The sequence below is a fragment of the Nerophis ophidion genome, linkage group LG16 (assembly GCF_033978795.1).
Source record: "Nerophis ophidion isolate RoL-2023_Sa linkage group LG16, RoL_Noph_v1.0, whole genome shotgun sequence".
NCBI classification, from domain to species: domain Eukaryota; kingdom Metazoa; phylum Chordata; class Actinopteri; order Syngnathiformes; family Syngnathidae; genus Nerophis; species Nerophis ophidion.
In genome coordinates, this window is record NC_084626.1 from 29,253,848 (window position 1) to 29,262,834 (window position 8,987).

Here is an 8,987-nt window from a genome sequence, read left to right on the forward strand (position 1 = left end):
ATAGAACGTTTTACAGTAAAAATTAAAACACTAGAACTGTCAAATGACTTTTTTTAAATTATTTTCAAAAATGTTCTACTTGAATGAATGTCATATTTGCTCAAAAGTTAGTAAAAGTTTTAGCTAATGTCCCATCTGTGTATGCTGAAGTAAGAAGAGCACACCACAGTTTTCTTTGCACTGACCTCATCACTGACTCATGTAACCTTTCAGGTAACCATCATGAATAAGGTAAAAGAACACATATGGTTAAAATAAATTAATTTGCTTATATACACGGTTATTGCAATATTTTTTATGATTAATCGCATTATTCAACTTCTTATTTTTGACAGCCTTAGTTAATAAATGTGATCAGTATTCGGTATTGGCAGCATAATCCCTGATCGGACATCCCTAATCTAAAAGTTTCTAACTTGAAATGAAGGTCACTGAACGCACCACAGTTATGAGCAACGAGATGCAAATGTGAAAGTTATAAAAAAAAATTCTCCAATGCTGCAATAAGTAGATTTTATGTTTTATTTTTTTTTATTTTTATCTTAACATTTATGACATTTTCCTAACCTACACATTTGAAAGAACAACACTTTTAAACTACAGCATTCCCAATTTGACGTCACCGGGGACAATAAAGACTAAATGTTATTTTAAAGTTTCTAACTGGGGGTTGGGCGGGTTGGCCACATTTGTGGTCCTCTCCAAGGTTCTCATAGTCATCATTGTCACCGATGTCCCACTGGGTGTGAGTTTTCCTTGCCCTTATGTAGGTTCTTCAGAAGATGTCGTAGTGGTTTGTGCAGTCCTTCGAGACATTTGTGATTTAGGGCTATATAAAAAAACATTGATTGACTAATTGACTCATGAGATGATGACTTGTCCAGGGTGTGCCCCGCCTTCCGCCCGGATACAGCTGATGTATGCTCCAGCAACTCCCGCGAACCCAAAAAGGGACAACCGGTAGAAAAATGGATGGATGGATGAACACACCAAAGTTATGAACAACGAGATGCAAATGTTAAAGTTATAAATAACTTTCTCCAATGCTACCACAGGTAGATTTTATGTTTTTTTGTTGATTTTTTTCATTTTATCTTAACATTTATGACATTTTCCTAACCTACACTTTTGAAAGAACAACACCTTTAAACTACAGCATCCCCAATTGGGCATCCTTGGGGACAATAAAGACTAAATGTAATTTAAAAGTTTCTAACTTGAAATGAAGGTCATTGAACGCACCACTGTTATGAACAATGAGATGCAAATGTTAAAGTTATAAATAACTTTTTCCTTTGCTACCACAGGTAGATTTTATGTATTATTTTTATTTTATCTTAAAATGTATGACATTTTCCTAACCGAAAGAACAACACCTTTAAACTACAGCATCCCCAATTTGACGTCCCCGGGGACAATAAAGATTAAATGTAAGTTAAAAGTTTCTAACTTGAAATGAAGGTCATTGAACGTACCACAGTTATGAACAATGAGATGCAAATGTCAAAGTTATACATAACTTTCTCTAATGCTGCCATATGTACATTTTATGTTTGTTTTTTTCATTTTATCTGAACATTTATGACATTTTCCTAACCTACACCTTTGAAAGAACAACACACTTGAACTACAGCATCCCCAATTGGGCATCCCTGGGCTGGAGACAATAAAGACTAAATGTAATTTAAAAGTTTCCAACTTTACATGAAGGTCATTGAACGCACCACAGTTATGAACAACGAGATGCAAATGCGAAACCTGTACATAACTTTCTCTAATGCGGCCATATGTATATTTTATGTTTTTTTTTTCATTTTATCTGAACATTTATGACATTTTCCTAACCGAAAAAAACAACACCTTTAAACTACAGCATCCCCAATTGGACGTCCACAGGGACAATAAAGACCGATGTAATTTAAAAGTTTCTAACTTGAAATGAAGGTCATTGAAAGTACCACAGTTATGAACAATGAGATGCAAATATGAAAGTTATAAATAACTTTCTCCTATGCTACCACAGGTAGATTTTATGTATTTTTTAAAAAAATGTATCTTAACATTTATGACATTTTCCTAACTGAAAGAACAACACCTTCAAACTACAGCATCCCCAATTTGACGTCCCCGGGGACAATAAGTTAAAAGTTTCTAACTTGAAATGAAGGTCATTGAACGTACCACAGCTATGAACAATGAGATACAAATGTGAAAGCAGGGCTTCCCACACATTCATTTATTGTTGGCGGCCCACCACGAAAGAATTACGGCCGCCACAAACAAAACAAAAAATAAATAAAAAATTAATATATATATATATTTTTTTTTCAGCTTTTGAATCGCTCGACCGCTCATAAAAGCAATGGGACTCTGTCTGTGAATGGAACATGTTATATAAATATGTAAATATGATATAAATATGTATATAAATATGTACATAAAGTGTTGTAATTATATTCCAACTCCGCGTTCTTCTTGGTATTCGCCGCCGCCGCTGCCACCCCCCATCAATAACGCCCCCACCCCCCACCGCCAGACCACACCACCACGAATAGATGCCTGACCTGTGGGAAACACTGAAAAGTTATAATAACTTCCTCCTATGCTACCACAGATAGATTATATGTATTTTTTATTTATTTTATCAGCATCCCCAATTGGGCATCCCCGGGGACAATAAAGACTAAATGTAATTTAAAAGTTTCCAACTTGAAATGAAGGTCACTGAACGTACCACAGTTATGAACAATGAGATGCAAATGTGAAAGTTATAAATAACTTTCTCCTATTCCACCACAGGTAGATTTTATGTATTTTAAAAAAAAAAAGCACCTTAACATTTATGATATATTCCTAACCAAAAGAACAACACCTTTAAACTACAGCATCCCCAATTTGACGTCCACGGGGACAATAAAGAGTAAATGTAAGTTAAAAGTTTCTAACTTGAAATGAAGGTCATTGAATGTACCACAGTTATGAACAATGAGATGCAAATGTTAAAGTTATTCATAACTTTCTCTAATGCTGCCATATGTACATTTTATGTGTTTTTTTTTTTTTTCATTTTCTCTGAACATTTATGACATTTTCCTAACCTACAGCTTTGAAAGAACAACACACTTAAACTACAGCATCCCCAATTGGGCATCCCTAGGGACAATAAAGACTAAATGTAATTTAAAAGTTTCTAACTTGAAATGAAGGTCACTGAATGTACCACAGTTATGAACAATGAGATGCAAATGTCAAAGTTATAAATAACTTTCTCCTATGCTACCACAGGTAGATTTTATGTTTTTTTTTTTAATTTTATCTTAACATTTATGACATTTTCCTAACCGAAAGAACAACACCTTTAAACTACAGCATCCCCAATTTGACGTCCCCGGGAACAATAAAGAGTAAATGTAAGGTAAAAGTTTCTAACTTGAAATGAAGGTCATTGAACTTACCACAGTTATGAACAATGAGATGCAAATGTGAAAGTTATAAATAACTTTCTCCTATGCTACCACAGGTAGATTTTATGTTTTTTTTTTAAATTTTATCTTAACATTTATGACATTTTCCTAACCGAAAGAACAACACCTTTAAACTACAGCATCCCCAATTTGACGTCCACGGGAACAATAAAGAGTAAATGTAAGTTAAAAGTTTCTAACTTGAAATGAAGGTCATTGAACGTACCACAGTTATGAACAATGAAATGCAAATGTGAAAGTTATAAATAACGTTCTCCTATGCTACCACAGGTAGATTTTATGTTTGGTTTTTTTAATTTTATCTTAACATTTATGACATTTTCCTAACCGAAAGAACAACACCTTTAAACTACAGCATCCCCAATTTGACGTCCCCGGGAACAATAAAGAGTAAATGTAAGTTAAAAGTTTCTAACTTGAAATGAAGGTTATTGAACGTACCACAGTTATGAACAATGAGATGCAAATGTGAAAGTTATAAATAACTTTCTCCTATGCTACCACAGGTAGATTTTATGTTTGGTTTTTTTAATTTTATCTTAACATTTATGACATTTTCCTAACCGAAAGAACAACACCTTTAAACTACAGCATCCCCAATTTGACGTCCCCGGGAACAATAAAGAGTAAATGTAAGTTAAAAGTTTCTAACTTGAAATGAAGGTTATTGAACGTACCACAGTTATGAACAATGAGATGCAAATGTGAAAGTTATAAATAACTTTCTCCTATGGTACCACAGAAAGATTTTGTGTTTTTTTTGTTTTTTTTTATCTTGACATTTATGACATTTTCCTAACCGAAAGAACAACACCTTTAAACTACAGCATCCCCAATTTGACGTCCCCGGGGACAATAAAGAGTAAATGTAAGTTAAAAGTTTCTAACTTGAAATGAAGGTCATTGAACGTACCACAGTTATGAACAATGAGATGCAAATGTGAAAGTTATAAATAACTTTCTCCTATGCTACCACAGGTAGATTTTATGTGTTTTTTTTGTTTTTTTTTATCTTAACATTTATGACATTTTCCTAACCGAAAGAACAACACCTTTAAACTACAGCATCCCCAATTTGACGTCCCCGGGAACAATAAAGAGTAAATGTAAGTTAAAAGTTTCTAACTTGAAATGAAGGTCACTGAACGTACCACAGTTATGAACAATGAGATGCAAATGTGAAAGTTATAACTAACTTTCTCCTATGCTACCACAGGTAGATTTTATGTTTTTTTTTTTTTTTATTCTATCTTAACATTTATGACATTTTCCTAACCGAAAGAACAACACTTTTAAACTACAGCATCCCCAATTTGACGTCCCCGGGGACAATAAAGAGTAAATGTAAGTTAAAAGTTTCTAACTTGAAATGAAGGTCACTGAACGTACCACAGTTATGAACAATGAGATGCAAATGTGAAACCTATACATAACTTTCTCTAATGCTGCCATATGTAGATTTTATGTTTGTTTTTTTACATTTTATCTTAACATATATGACATGTTACTAACCGAAAGAACAACACCTTTAAACTACAGCATCCCCAATTTGACGTCCCTGGGGACATCCATCCACCCATCCATTTTCTACCGCTTTTTCCGGCACAATAAAGACTAGGTGTCACCTTGCCTGGGCTTAATGGCAAAATCTGATGGCGGGGGTGGTCAAGGTCCAATCCTGTGATGTTTGCTGTCTGCAACATAGCAGGCGTTGTGAGAGGGAGTGGCTCAGACATGAGAATAGAGAAGGAAAACAAACACAGCAGCAGCAACAGCAACAGCAGCATGTGTTCAAAAGATCAGGATGAAAGCAGTCATTAAGGTTGTAATAAATCAACTAAGCCAAGCCCCTTTGGAAAAAAAAAAGCTGTGACGGCCCATTAGTTTAATACTTTTTAAAACTAGTTGGCGTGAAAGTCTACAACCAGATGTGTTTTGCAAACAACACAGCAGAGAATCCCCCTGCAGGCATTGACTGACCCTCACAATAAGGTTGGGACTTTTTTTTTTTCTTCCCCCCTCTCTCACCACTCTACAAACCTTACAAGACATTCTTGTTGAGCATGGGTGTCAAACTCTGGCCCGCGAGCCAAATCTGGCCCACCGTGTGATTTCATTTGGCCCTTGAGGCAATATCAAATTAAACATTAGAGCTGGCCTGCCGGTATCACACAGCGGCAATGCCGCTCTAACACCGCTAATCCTCATACTTGCCAACCCTACCGAGACTCCCGAAGTTCAGTGCTCCTCCCGAAAATCTCCCGGGGGAACCATTCTCCCAAATTTCCACCGATTTCCACCCAAACAACAATATTGTTTTAATGGCACTTCCTTTAGCCTTCTCTACAACCTTGCATCACGTCCGCTTTTCCTACATACAAACATTGTGCCGTCCTAGTAACACAATATAAGCAGATTTAATACACACATAAGTTAATGCAAGGCATGCTTGATCAGGTCACACATTCAGGGTGAGCGCATAAACAACTTTAACGCTTTTACAAATATGCGCCACACCGTGAACCCACACCAAACAAGAATGACAAACACATTTCGGGAGAACATCCGCACCGTAACACAACATAAACGCAACAGAAGAAATACTCAGAACCCCTTGCAGCACTTACACCTCTGGGACGCTACAATATATAATTTGATATGCCATTGATATTTTTTGATTATTATTATTGTTTATTTGAAACTCTATTTTGCATGTCACTATAAAATTATAAACAATGCAAAACTTGTTTGGGTCCCTATTAAAAGGTTAATTTGTTCAACCTTGGCCCACGGCTTTGTTCATTTTAAAATTTTGGCCCACTCTGTATTTGAGTTTGACACCCCTGTTGTTGAGGAATCTGTTAATGATGAGCCTTCTCCACGCGGCTACATGGGAGCAAGACCTGTTTTTTTTTTTTTTTATCGATGGCAACCATAAAACATCAATATGGCCCCAGTGGCATGAACATGCATTTGTGTCTACATTTCGTTTAATAACAGTTTAGCAACAGGGGGATGGGGGTTGACACGCATTTGTCCTACAAGCCTTGAACGCATGCACTTGCAATCCGGGACATGTGGTGCATTCAATGACTCACTCACTAATACAAACCAAAGTGGTTTATTCCTAACGTTCCCCCCCCCACCTCATACATCGCAGTTAAAGTGGCGTCTCCGCATCCCCATAAATGTATCTGCATAGACGCAGAGCACCCAGTTTCAAACGCCTTCCGATACACGGCCTGTCAATAACATAGATAACATGGAAACATCATGAAATAGATATGTTACACCTTGAAGAAGAAGCCCCGCTTACCGGAGAGCATGACCGATACCTCGGGAGGCGTTCACGGTCCTCGAGGCGGGAACGAGCACCTTCGCCGGGCGACACGACACCGCCTCAGAAGGCTTCTTCAGGAGGACGTAGGACGCGTACAAACACGCTCGTTCATGGTGGCTCCTTGTCCTGATTAGAATTCACGACCTCCGCCTCCGCCGCCGCCGCCGCTCGCCGTCGGAACCGTGCGCATCTCAGCTGAGCTACCACCGGAAGCAGGAGAGTTAAAGCCCACCCTTCGCAGCAGCCAAGCCCCGCCCATACGCCGCACGCCGCAGGTGGAAACAAACGAACTGAGGTGTCTCTTACAGTGGTTCTCAACCTTTTTTCAGTGATGTACCCCCTGTCAACATTTTTTCAATTCAAGTACCCCCTAATCAGAGCAAAGTATTTTTGGTTGAAAAAAAATAGATAAAGAAGTAAAATACAGCACTATGTCTTTAGTTTCTGATTTATTAAATTGTATAAAAGTGCAAAATATTGCACATTTGTAGTGTCGACCTATTCACAGGCCTAGTGCAGTGTTTTTCAACCACTGTGCCGCGGCCGTGAGACGCACTCTGGTGTGCTGTGGGAGGTTATCTAATTTCACCTATTTGGGTTAGAAAATACTTTTTAGCAAACCAGTAATTATAGTCTGCAATTTATGTGTTGTTGTTGAGTGTTGGTGCTGTCTACAGCAATGGTTCTCAACCTTTTTTCAGTGATGTACCCCCTGTGAACATTTTTTTTAATTCAAGTACCCCCTAATCAGAGCAAAGCATTTTTGGTTGAAAAAAAGAGATAAAGAAGTAAAATACAGCACTATGTCATCAGTTTCTGATTTATTAAATTGTACAACAGTGCAAAATATTGCTCATTTGTAGGGGTCTTTCTTGAACTATTTGTAAAAAAAAAAAGATATAAAAATAACTAAAAACTTGTTGAAAAATAAACAAGTAATTAAATTATAAATAAAGATTTCTACACATAGAAGTAATCATCAACTTAAAGTGTCCTCTTTGGGGATTGTAATAGAGATCCATCTGGATTCATCAACTTCATTCTAAACATTTCTTCACAAAAAAAATAAATCTTTAACATCAATATTTATGGAACATGTCCACAAAAAATCTAGCTGTCAACACTGAATATTGCATTGTTGTATTTATTTTCACAGTTTATAAACTTACATTCATATTTTGTTGAAGTATTATTCAATAAATATATTTATAAAGGATTTTTGAATTGTTACTATTTTTACAATATTTTTAAAAATCTCACGTACCCATCGGCATACCTTCAAATACCCCCAGGGGTACGCGTACCCCCATTTGAGAACCACTAGTCTAGAGCTCGGGAGAGTAACCAACCATGTAATATTCTTCCATATCAGTAGGTGGCAGCAGATAGATAATTGCTTTGTAGATGTCGGAAACAGCGGGAGGCAGCGTGCAGGTAAAAAGGTGTCTTATGCTTAAACCAAAAATAAGCAAAAGGCGAGTGCCCCTAAAAAAAGGCATTGAAGCTTAGGGAAGGCTATGAAGAACGAAACTAAGACTGAACTGACTACAAAGTAAAGAAAAACAGAATGCTGGACAACAGCAAAGACTTACTGTGGAGCAAAGATGGCATCCACAATGTACATCCAAACATGACATGACAATCGACAATGTCCACACAAAGAAGGATGAATACGACTGGAATATTCTTGATAGAGCGTTTTCCGTTCGGGCTCCAGTGCTCTGGAATGCCCTCCCGGTAACAGTTCGAGATGCTACCTCAGTAGAAGCATTTAAGTCTCACCTTAAAACTCATCTGTATACTCTAGCCTTTAAATAGACCTCCTTTTTAGACCAGTTGATCTGCCGCTTCTTTTCTTTCTCCTATGTCCCACCCTCCCTTGTGGAGGGGGTCCGGTCCGATGACCATGGATGAAGTACTGGTTGTCCAGAGTCGAGACCCAGGATGGACCGCTCGTCTGTATCGGTTGGGGACATCTCTATGCTGCTGATCCGCCTCCGCTTGAGATGGTCTCTTGTGGACGGGACTCTCGCTGCTGTCTTGGATCCGCTTGAACTGAACTCTCGCGGCTGTGTTGGAGCCACTATGGATTGAACTTTCACAGTATCATGTTAGACCCGCTCGACATCCATTGCTTTCGGTCCCCTAGAGGGGGGGTGAGG

The 8,987-nt window shown here is 37.7% G+C and overlaps 1 protein-coding gene across 2 annotated transcripts in view; it reads right to left on the bottom strand.

Moving 5' to 3' along the window:
• ccdc120b (coiled-coil domain containing 120b) overlaps nt 1-7,016 on the bottom strand; it is a 78,672-nt gene extending 71,656 nt beyond the window's left edge. For both annotated transcript variants that reach the window (XM_061874831.1, XM_061874830.1), the window contains exon 1: nt 6,802-7,016. The gene's annotated coding sequence lies outside the window, so the exon portion shown is untranslated. The remainder of the gene's footprint in view (nt 1-6,801) is intronic.
• Between the last annotated feature and the right edge of the window lie 1,971 nt (nt 7,017-8,987).